Source organism: Aythya ferina, assembly GCF_964211825.1.
Source record: "Aythya ferina genome assembly, chromosome: 27".
NCBI classification, from domain to species: Eukaryota; Metazoa; Chordata; class Aves; order Anseriformes; family Anatidae; genus Aythya; species Aythya ferina.
The window spans coordinates 1,819,592-1,829,983 of record NC_140310.1 but is presented as its reverse complement, the minus strand read 5'-3'; the positions used below and the strand labels follow the sequence as shown (position 1 = coordinate 1,829,983).

Genomic DNA, 10,392 nt, shown 5'->3' with positions numbered 1-10,392 from the left:
CGGCGCAGAGCTCCATGGTGCAACCAGGGAAGGAGCCCACAATGGAGGGCACCTGAAGCACGCTGTGGCCTGTGGAGAACCCCTGCCGGAGCAGACTCCAGGCCAGACTTGCATCCCGTGGAGAGGAGCCTCTACAGGAACAGGGGACCTGGGGGGAGCTACCTGGGGATGAGCCATTGGTGGCTGGATGCCATGGGGGGACGGTCAAGTACCTGGGGGCAGATGGGTATGTGGGGGATGTCTGGGGGGTTATGGGGGCCTCAGGGGACACTTGAGGGGACATCTGTCTTTATCATTGGGTCTCCAAGCCAGGTGGGTAGCAGAGGACAATGGGAGGGGGTGCTGTCCCCAAGCTGGCAGGCCGTGGGGGTGCTCCCTGTCTCCATGCCTTCAGATTGGCTGGTAGCCATGAGGTGTGCGTCTGTCCCCATGTCCCCAGCCAGGGGTTGGGTAGGGGTCCGTGCATCCCTGCGTCCCCAGGCTGGTTGCTGATGGTATCCCCACATCCCCAGGAGGGGACAGAGGTGACACGGCACGCAGGTGACCGCTGGCTGGCCCAGGGCCCCCTCGAGTATGTGCCGCCCACCGAGGTGGCTGTGCTGGAACGTTGCCAGGCTGTGGCCCTAGCTGACAACGAGGGCATTTATGTGTGCGACATCCGCACAGGCAAGGTGCCTGCCCTGCTGCTATAGCTCCCCTGGAGCTCATAGCTCCCTGTAGCTGAGTTTCCTGTGGCCTCCTATAGCCCTTAATGTCTCCTATAGCTGCCTTATAGCCTCTTTTAGCTCTCTGTGGCTCCCCATAATCCCATTACTGCTCCCTGTAGCTCCCTGTAGACTTCTAGGGCTCCCCTACAGCACTCTGTAGTTCTCCATAGATCCCTGCAGCTCCTTATAGTCCCCAATAATCCTCTGTAGACCCACATAAATGTTTCCCACTCACCCACAGCCCTCTATAGCACCCTGCAGCCCCCACAGATGCCTGTAGGTTCTCCCCATTGCCCTCAATCGCTTCCTATAATTCACATAGCTCCCCATAGTTCCCCAGAACAGCCAGGACTCCCTATAGCCCAAGTAATCTCACGAGCTCACTATATCCCTCCACTCCCACGCCCAGTGCCCCCAGTTCTCCTGCCAGTGTTCCACATTCCTCCAGTGCCCCCATATCCCAATCCAGTATCCCCAGACCCTCTCCCAGTGCTCCCAAAATCCATCTTAGTGCCTCCAGCTCCCTTCCCAGTGCTTCCTATAACCTACCCCAGTATCCCACACACTACTTTCCAGTGTTCCCAGTATCCCATGTGGCCCCAGACATGCTCCCAGAGCTCCCTGGGCCCCCTCTCAGAACCCCCCATCACCTCCCACAGTCCATCTCAGGGCTCCCAGTATCCCATATATCTGCTTCCAGTGTGTTCAAACCCCTGTTCTGTTCCCCCAGACCTTCCCAATGTCCCCAGACACACCATCCTAGTGCTCCCAGTGTCCCTTATACCCATTCCAGTGCCCCCAAACTCCCAATGCTCCCAGTGCCCCTCCTAATGCCTTCATACACCCTCCAAGTGCTTCCAGTGCCCTCCAAATCCCTTCCCAGTGCCCCCAGCGGCCATCCCAGCCCAGCAGCACCATGAGGTGGGTGTGAATGCAGGTGCGGGTGGTGACGGGCCAGACCTACATGTTGACAGAGTCCGAGGAGCTGTGGGAGAAGGAGCTGCCCCCTGGGGTGGAGGCACTGCTGGCCGAAGCCCGTGGAGACCGCACTGGCCTGGATGCTGGGGTCCCCTCCTCCTCGAGCCTGGATGCTGAGGTCCAGCACCGTGACCGCACCCACGCCATCACCTACCAGGTGCCCCACAACGCTGCTGTGCAGGTCTATGACTACCGGGAGCGGCGGGCACGGTGAGCACCTGTGGTTGTGGGCATGGTGGGGCAGGGATGTGGTGGATATGGTGGGGGGGACGCAGGATTTTGGCACAGAGGTGACACAGAGGGTGGTGCTGGGTTTAGATGACATTACTGGGACCTGCACATCTTTGGTGTGTCCTGGGCATGTGGCTGATGTCCTTGGCACAACTGTGATAGGTGGCCCCACTGACTGATGCAGGGCCCAGTGGTGGTGGTGCCAAGCCCCAAGGAGCAGGTGATGGTGTGGGGACTTGTGTGTCCTTGGCATGTCCTTCTGTTGTGGGTTTAACCCTGGTAGGCTGCTTGGCACTTGGCACCACGCAACTGCTTGCTCACTCCCCCCAGTGGGACTGGGGAGAGAATTGGAAGGGTAAAGGTGAGAAAAGTCTCAGGTTGAGATAACGTTTGGTTGGTAAAGTAGAAACTCTGTGTGCAAGCAAGAGAAATCTAACGAGTTCATTCACGGCTTGCCATCAGCAGGTGATGTTCAGCCATTCCCAGGGCTCATCATGTGTAATGGTTGCTTGGGAAGACAGGTGCCAGCATCCCAGATGTCTCTCTTCTTCCTTCTTTCTCCCAGCTTTTATAAAATACAAACTTTTATGACGTCATACGGTTTGGAATAGCCTTTTGGCCAGTTGGGGTCAGCTGTCCTGGCTGTGTCCCCTCCCAGCTTCTTGCCCACCCTGAGCCTCCTTGCTTGCAGGGCAGCCAGGGGAGCAGAGAAGGCCTTGGTGCTGTGCAGTTCGGCAGTAGCTGAAACCTTGGTGTGTTATAAACACTATTTTGGTCCCAAATCCAAACCACAGCACCATACGAACTGCTTTGAAGAAAATTAACTCCATCCCCACCAGACCCAATGTACATGTGCATGTGACCCTTTGCTTGTCCTTGACAGGGTGTGAAGTTGTGCTGCGTTTCGAGTTGGCCATGCAGGGCCCTGTGGACCAGGTGACAGTGTAGGGACTTGTAACACATCCTTGGCAATCTCTGTCACGCAACTCCTAACTTGGTGTGTGTAGGTACAGGGTAGTAATAGGCTCCAAACTGGTGGTACTGGGGCCTAGGGAGCAAGTGATAACACTGGGACACTTGGCATAGCATGTCCTTCATGTGTCTAGACCACTCACCCCTGTCTGTCATGTCGCTGGGTGGTTCTAGGCCCTGAGATGGTGGTCTGGGCCCTGAGGACTGGGTGACAGCGTGGGGACCCATGTATCCTAGCATGTGTCTGCAGCATGTCCTTGGGTATGATCCATATCCTTGGCATATCTGTAGCATGTGACCCTGCAGGCTTTTGCTGGGCTGAGTTGGTGGTGCTGGGCCCTGGGGAGCAGGGGCAGGGACCTCTATGTCATGGCATGTCCTTGGCATGTGAGCTAGACAGAGCCTGTTCCTAGCAGATAGGTATGTGCAAACTCAAAGACAAAGGCTGGAAGCTGGAGATTTCTGATGCCAAGAGGAGTTGTCCTGCTCCCTATCTTGCAGCTGCACAATACGTTTGCTGCCCTCAGAGCTGAGGAGTCAGGAGCTGGATGTGTTTTCAAATGAAACAGACTGACCCTGAGCCATGTAGGAGCACTGGGAGGAACTGGTGAGTGATACTGGTGGGCATGCTTCAGGGGATGGAGGCACCCATTGGTCAACCTGCTCTCTTTTGCTGCCTGCTAGGCGCGTGGATCCAGCGTGCTGTGGAAGGACTGCCAAAGCTAGTCCAACCCTCTGGACATCATTATGGGGAGACAAAACATACACTTTCTGGGAAATGAGCACATTTGGGGAACCTCTTCTGAAGGGTCTGTTTCCTAGTGCATGCAGCATGGGGTATCAACAAAAGGAGTTAGAGAACTGTGTTCAGTTGCAGGATATGTGGACATGAACGTCCAAGGCAGCCATGGTTGCAGTAACCATGAGATGGTGGAGTTCAGGCTCCTGAGGGGAAGAAGCAAGGCAAAAAGCAAGATCACAAGTCTGGACTTTAGGAGGGCAGACTGTGGCTTCTCCAAAGACCTGCTTAGAAGAGTCCTATGGGATTCTGAAAGCTTACCTCCTCCAAGCTCAGGAGCAGTCCAAGCCAAGAGCAGGAAGTAGGTCAATAATGTCAGGAGATCTTCGTGGATAAACAAGCCTGGCCAAACACACACAAAAAGGAAACATACAGAAAATGGAAGCAGGGACAGGTAACCTAAGAGGAAAATGGAGGCACCATTCAAGCATGTAGGGTTGCAGATTGGAAAGCCAATGCTCAATCTGGCAATGGATGTCAAAGGTAACAGAAAGGGCTTCTACAAGTACAGAAAGGGCAAAAGGAAGACTAAAGAAAATATGGGCCTAGTGCTGCATGAAGCAGGGGACCTAGTGACACAGGATGTAGAAAAGGCTGTGGGAATGAATGCCGCCTTCGCCTCGGTCTATATCAGACACACCAGTCTTCAGGTATCCTAGGCTCTGAAGACCAGGGAGAAAGCCTGGAGTAAGGCATGCCCTTGGTGGCAGAGGATCAGATTTGAGGATACTTAGGCAAATTGGGTGTATATATAGTTCCATAGGCCCTGATGGGGTGCAACTACAAGTGCTGAAGTAGCTTGGTGATCTTTGAATGGTCATGACAACTGGGAGAGATGACTGAAGAATGGAGGAAAGCAAGTGCTACACTTTTCTTCAAGGGCAAAAAGGAGGAGCCAGGGAACTACAGGCCCATCAGCTTCACCTCGATCCCTTGGAAAGTGATGAAGCTGCCTGGGCTTCAGGAAGGCCTTTGACACATTCCCCCATAAGATCCTCACAGGCAAGCTGCTTCAGCCTGGACTGGATGAGCACAGAACAAGATGAACTGAAGAGTGGCTCAGCAGCTGAGCCCAGAGGGTGGTGACCACTGGCATGGAGTCTGTTTGGAGGCCGGTAACTGGTGGTGTACCCCAGGGATCAGTACTCACTCCAGTCATATTTGACACCTCCAGTAAAGATCTGGACAGTGGGGGGGCAGAGTGGATCCTCAGCCAGTCCGTGATTTATACAAAGCTGGGGGGAGTGGCTGAGATGCCAGAGGGTCCCGCTGCCGTAACACAGGAGGGCATGGACCTGGATAGGCTGGAGAACTGGACAGGCAGAAACCTCATGGAGTTCAACACAGACAAGTACAAAGTCCTGAACCTGGGGAGGGACAGCCCCACACACCATTTATGCTGGGGCTGCCCAGCTGCAGAGCAACTTTGCAGAAAATGTTCTGCAAAATGTGGTCCTGGTGGACACAAAGTCCAACAAAAGCCAGAAATGTGCCCTTGCCACAGTGACAGCTAGTGGTTGCATTAGGCAAAGTGTTGCCAGCAGGTTGAGGTAATGCACCTCTCTGCTCAGCATTGGTGAAGCCACACCTGGAGCACTGCATCCAGTTCTGGGCTCCTCATTACAATAGAGACCTGCCCATCCTGCAGAGAGAGTCCAATGAAGGGCCACAGAAATGATGAAGGGCCTGGAGCACGTCTCCTGGAGGAAAGGCTGGGGGAGCTGGACTTTTGAGCTTTGAGAAGAGAAGGCTTGGGTCTTACTGATGTATAATGTAGATAAATACCTGAGTGCAGGGGTGATCAAAGAAAAGGGAGCCAGGCTATTTTCAGTGGTCCCCAGTGCCACTGAAAATAGTCAGCTGCTCTATGGAGCAGCTGACGGTCCTGTCCCTCTCAGCAGGCCGCCCCAAGTGGCCCCATGCCCGCCGCAGCCTCTGCCTACGCCTTGGCCCCGACTTCTGTGCCGACATCGTGACCATCGAGACTGCTGACCATGCCCGCCTCCAGCTCCAACAACTGGTGGGTGAGGCTTATGTTGGTGGGCCATGGGGGTGGGTGTTGAGGGTGGGGGCCTGGAACCATCTCAGGTAAATGGTGTGGGATGGGATTGAGCGTGAGCCTTGGGGACATGGCTAGGGTCTGGGGGCTGGGTTAGATTTGGGATAGTCTTGGACGCTGGGGATAGGGCCTTGAGCCCTGTGGGGTCAGCACTTGGGCTGTGGGGCCATGGTTAGGCCGTGGGTGACATCGGGGTTATCGGGCAGTGATGCTGCTTGGGCAGGACTGGGCTAGGAGGACAAGGAGGAGGTGGGGCGGGATCTGGTGGAGGCACTGACAACAATATGGGGACAGACCAGATCCTGGGTCATCACTGGGGACAGAGCCTTTAGTTAGGGAGCACATGCTAGAGCCAGGAGGTGCAGCTTGGCAGCTGGGTGGAGCCTGATGCTTTGACCTTTGGTTGGTGGTTCTGGGACAGAGGTGGGTTATGGCAGTAGGAGTGGGATCAGGCCAGGATCAAGGACCAGGGTGGGAGCACTCTGGGGTGGGAGAGACCTGAGGACACTTTCCTTGCAGGCACCTCGAGGTACCAGAAGAACCGAAAGATCTGGTGTGCCTCTTCAGTGTCCCTGACTTTGTGGGTGATGCCTGCAAGGCCCTGGCCTCCTGTGTGTGTGGCACTGTTGCTGCCGTCACCTTTGATGACTTCCACAAGGTCTTGTTGGTCATACATATTTTCCCTTGGTCAAGCCCAAGTACCCCCACTTTCACCTGCATCACCAGTGCCTCCACCCCCTCCTCCTGCCATGGTACTCTGGGTCATTGGTGCACCATCCTGTGTCACCTATGCCCCCACATGTCTTCCTATGTTGCATGTGTGACCATGGTCCACTCAGATTCAACATCCCCCCCCAACACTACGTGTGCCCCTTCTGTGTCACTCAGCATAACCTTGCGGCTCCTGCATATTACTCTGGGTCTGCGTTGTCCCCCTGAGCCTCTGATGTGCCCAAGAGTCACTGGGGACATCAGGAATTTCCCAGTGCCCCAAGAACTCAAACAGGCTGTTCTGCTCGGCTCTGCTTGGCACTAATGAAGCCCTGTATGTTCCCCAGTGTCCCCACTGCCCCAATGGCCTCAACATCCCCAAGTGATGCTGATGTCCCCAATGTCCCCAGAACTCAAATCGTCTCATCTGCTCAGCTGTGTTTGGCTTCGATGAGAGCGGACGTTTGCAGGAGCAGCTCCGCTTTGCCCCCAGTGGGCTGGTGGTGACAAGCATCGACATCCAGAGTGTGGAGCCTGTGGACCAGCGCATCCGTGATGCCCTGCAGCGCAGTGTCCAGCTGGCTATCGAGATTGCCACCAACTCCCAGGAGGCTGCTGCTAGGTCCCCATGTTTCCCCATGTCACCTCATGTCCCACCAAGTCTTCCCCATGTCCCCTGTCTTTCTCCAGTGCACCTCCCAGTTTGCTGTTAGGATCACCACTAACTCCCAGGTCTCCCTTGATTCTCCAAAAGTCTCTCCCTGTTCCCAAATATGTACTTTCGGCTCTCCATATGCCCTGTGTTGCCATAAATTGCCAGTTGCCATAAGTTCCCCATAAGTTGCCGTAAGTTGCCAGAAATTCTCTGATTCTGTGATATCCCCATCTCCCCCACATCCCTCATGTCCTCAAATATCCTCCATCTCCCTCGTGTCCCAAAACTTCCTTCCATGTCTTTCCACATCCCCTACATGCCACATACCCTCAGCATGCCCTGTTTCCCCATGTTCCCAACATCCCCCATATCCTCATTACCTCCCCACACCCCCAGTTTCCCCCATATCTCCAGCATAGCCTGCGTCCCACCTTGTCCCCAGTGTCCCAGGCATCACAGAATCACAGAATTTTCTAGCTTGGAAGAGACCTCAAGATCATTGAGTCCAACCTCTGACCTAACACTAACCAGTCCTCCACTAAACCATATCGCTAAGCTCTACATCGAAACATGTTTTAAAGACCTCCAGGGATGGTGACTCCACCTCTCCCCTGGGCAGCCTATTCCAATGCCTAACAAAGGGATGCATCTCGCATCCCTTGGTCTCTGTCAACAGGCACAAGGCAGAGCACCTAGCGCAGGAGGCCTGAGGACGCCTGGAATGACAGTGTCTCCTTGACCAGGCTGAGGCTGAGCGGGCACGCAGAGAACTGCTGGAGCTCGAGGCTCTCAGGTCAGCCATCTCCTCGTTATGCGCTGCCCTGGGGGCTCTGAGGGCTTCTGCTTGCCCACAGGCACTGGGGTCTTCCACCTTCCCAGCATGCAGTGGTCTTTCTCAGTGGGTTTAGGTGTACCGGGGTCCTCCATCCCCCCACAGTGTGCTGGGGCTCTGCAGCTTTCCCAGGGTGAACCATGGTCCTCAATATTCCTGAGGGCACTTGGGGAAGAGGTGCGGGGCTCGGGGCGGAAGGCGTGGTGGGAGGGGGTGAGGCCCGTGGTGGGCGCGGTGTGTGATGCAGCCCCACAGTGCAGCGGTGGAGAGCGCGGGGGTGGCACGTGCAGAGGCTCAGGCCTGGGCGGAGGCTGCCCGCATCGAGGGCGAAACGGCCATCCTCCAGGCCAAGCTCAAGGCTAAGGCTATCGCCATAGGGCGGGGTCTCCATGGGGCAGGTCTGAGTGGGGAAGCGGCTCAAGGAGGACAGGGCTTCCAGGAGGCAGTGCCTGCTTGGACTCGCTGGAGGGGTTATGGTCTGCCAGGGTTGTGGTGTGCTGGGAGAGATGACCAGCACTGTGCCCATCTCCAGATGAAGCTGCTGCAAGGCCTGGGACTCCAGTTGACCCTCATCACCGATGGTGCTGCACCCCTCAACCTCTTTACCACTGCCCGGGGGCTGCTGGGCCTGGCAGCTCCTCCAGAAAACTCCAATTCCCCAGCCTTTGCCCTCTGAGGACCCAGGCATCTGGACTTTCCCCTGAGAGCTGGGTGTCCTGAGCAGCTGGAACCTCCTGTCCCTCTTCATGTGTTTCCTTTTGTCAGAATAAAGCAAACAGATTGCAGCTGTAAAGTCAAGGTGATGGTGGGGGTTGGGGGCAGTGACATCAGAGTGTGTTTTGCAGGGGATGACCACCTGTCATGCTTCTGTGTTCCTTTGTGGCTGGGCAGATGAGCTTTTATCACATAATCTGACATTCTCCCACTTAAAGAACCAGAAAGAATTGTATCATCTTCTCTTCTTGCACAACAATTCTCAGCCATTTGTTTCATCTCCTGGGAAGGATGCACTCATGGAGCAGACTTAGTACTGCTGCTAAGTACCTTTAAAGGGTCTTATAGGTCTATAAGACAGGTCTATATTGCCCTAGCATTCTGTGTTTTACAGTCTCACTTCTCTGGAAGGGAGTTGCAGGATCAGAGTTGCTGCAGTTGTCAGTGTAACCGTGTGTAGTCTTGGCTGGACCTGCAAGGATTACCCTTCTGTTGCCTTGCTTCAGTATCTCTGGTGTCTGGTCACACTAATCGGTAAGGGCATGTGAGAACATGGAAGGTTTATTCCAGCAGGTTTATCTTGATCAAGGACTTCTAAGTTAGTAGACAATGACCAGAAACAAACCTGGACAGTTGTAATAAATAAGAGAAGAGACAGGATGTGGGACTATTGATTCAAGCAATGGTTTCTGAGTGAGGATTTCTGGATCAGGCTGATAAGAAAAGAAAGGGGAACAATATGCAAAATGATAAGGCACAGACCTGACAAAACAAACATGGAGACAATGACAAGAAAAAAAAAATCACTCCCAGTCATACTAGTTGATGAGCTATCAAAATACTTCTAGGTGGATCAACATGGACTTTGCAACAGATAAGACTGTAAACCAGGGAGACCTTGGACTGTGAGGGATACAGGAAACTGCAGAGCACTGCAAACCCATGTAGGAAGTGCAAGTTGAAAAGGAAGCAGGAGGAACAAATAGGGGGGCAGGCAGAAAAATTGTAAAATGGTGGTTCACAGGCAAAATGGGATGTACACTTGTCTGGTTTGCATCTGATCACCGCAGTCTGTCCTATCTACTTCTTTCTCTCATTATTTTGCTTTTAACTCAGGGGTGTTTGCGTGTGTGTTTGTTTGAATGGACTGGGTGCCAGTCAGACTGGAGGAGTGGGCACCTGGCCTGTGGTGCCACCTACTGGGTCCAGTGGGGTCCTGGCATCAGCTACTGGAGTGAGTGGGGGGGTCTTCTCCTCCCAGCCATGTGGAGTGAGCATTGTGTCCTCCCAAAGAGCTGCTGGAGCCAACTGGTGTGAGGTGAGTGCAGGCTCTGCATCAGCAGCTGGATCAGGGCCACGGGTCACAGCCTGGTGCTGGCTGCTGGGTGGTCTGAGTGTCTGCATCTTCACCAAGCTGGCCTGCATGGGGTGTACATGTGCATTCACCTGCAAACTTTAAGCTGGACAAGCCAGTGAGTAATGGGGGCCTTGGGTCCGGGCTGAGGCGTCAGGCCAGGGAATCAGGTCGGTCCATGCTGCTACGTCCAGGGACACTTGTGACTGTGGCATGCATGAGGGATGAGTGATGTGCATTTGCAGTGAGCTTCAAGCTGGGTCAGCTAGTCAATGGGCGACCCTTGAAGTGGGTAAGGGGCCTGGAGTCTGGGGAGGGGTTCCAGGTGGACAGAGGAGCCATGCCAGGTACTTGAGGGAACATAGAATGCCTTGGGTTGG

General features: G+C 54.6%; 1 pseudogene across 1 annotated transcript; it reads left to right on the top strand.

Annotated features, from left to right (window-relative positions):
• The first annotated feature begins 276 nt into the window (after nucleotides 1-276).
• Nucleotides 277-8,737, top strand: LOC311424404 (major vault protein-like; annotated as a pseudogene). Its single transcript, XR_014698958.1, has 9 exons — nucleotides 277-671; nucleotides 1,645-1,895; nucleotides 3,390-3,440; nucleotides 3,573-3,697; nucleotides 5,589-5,775; nucleotides 6,266-6,404; nucleotides 6,868-7,079; nucleotides 7,789-7,905; nucleotides 8,200-8,737. The product of XR_014698958.1 is annotated as a major vault protein-like (transcript).
• Nucleotides 8,738-10,392: the final 1,655 nt, after the last annotated feature.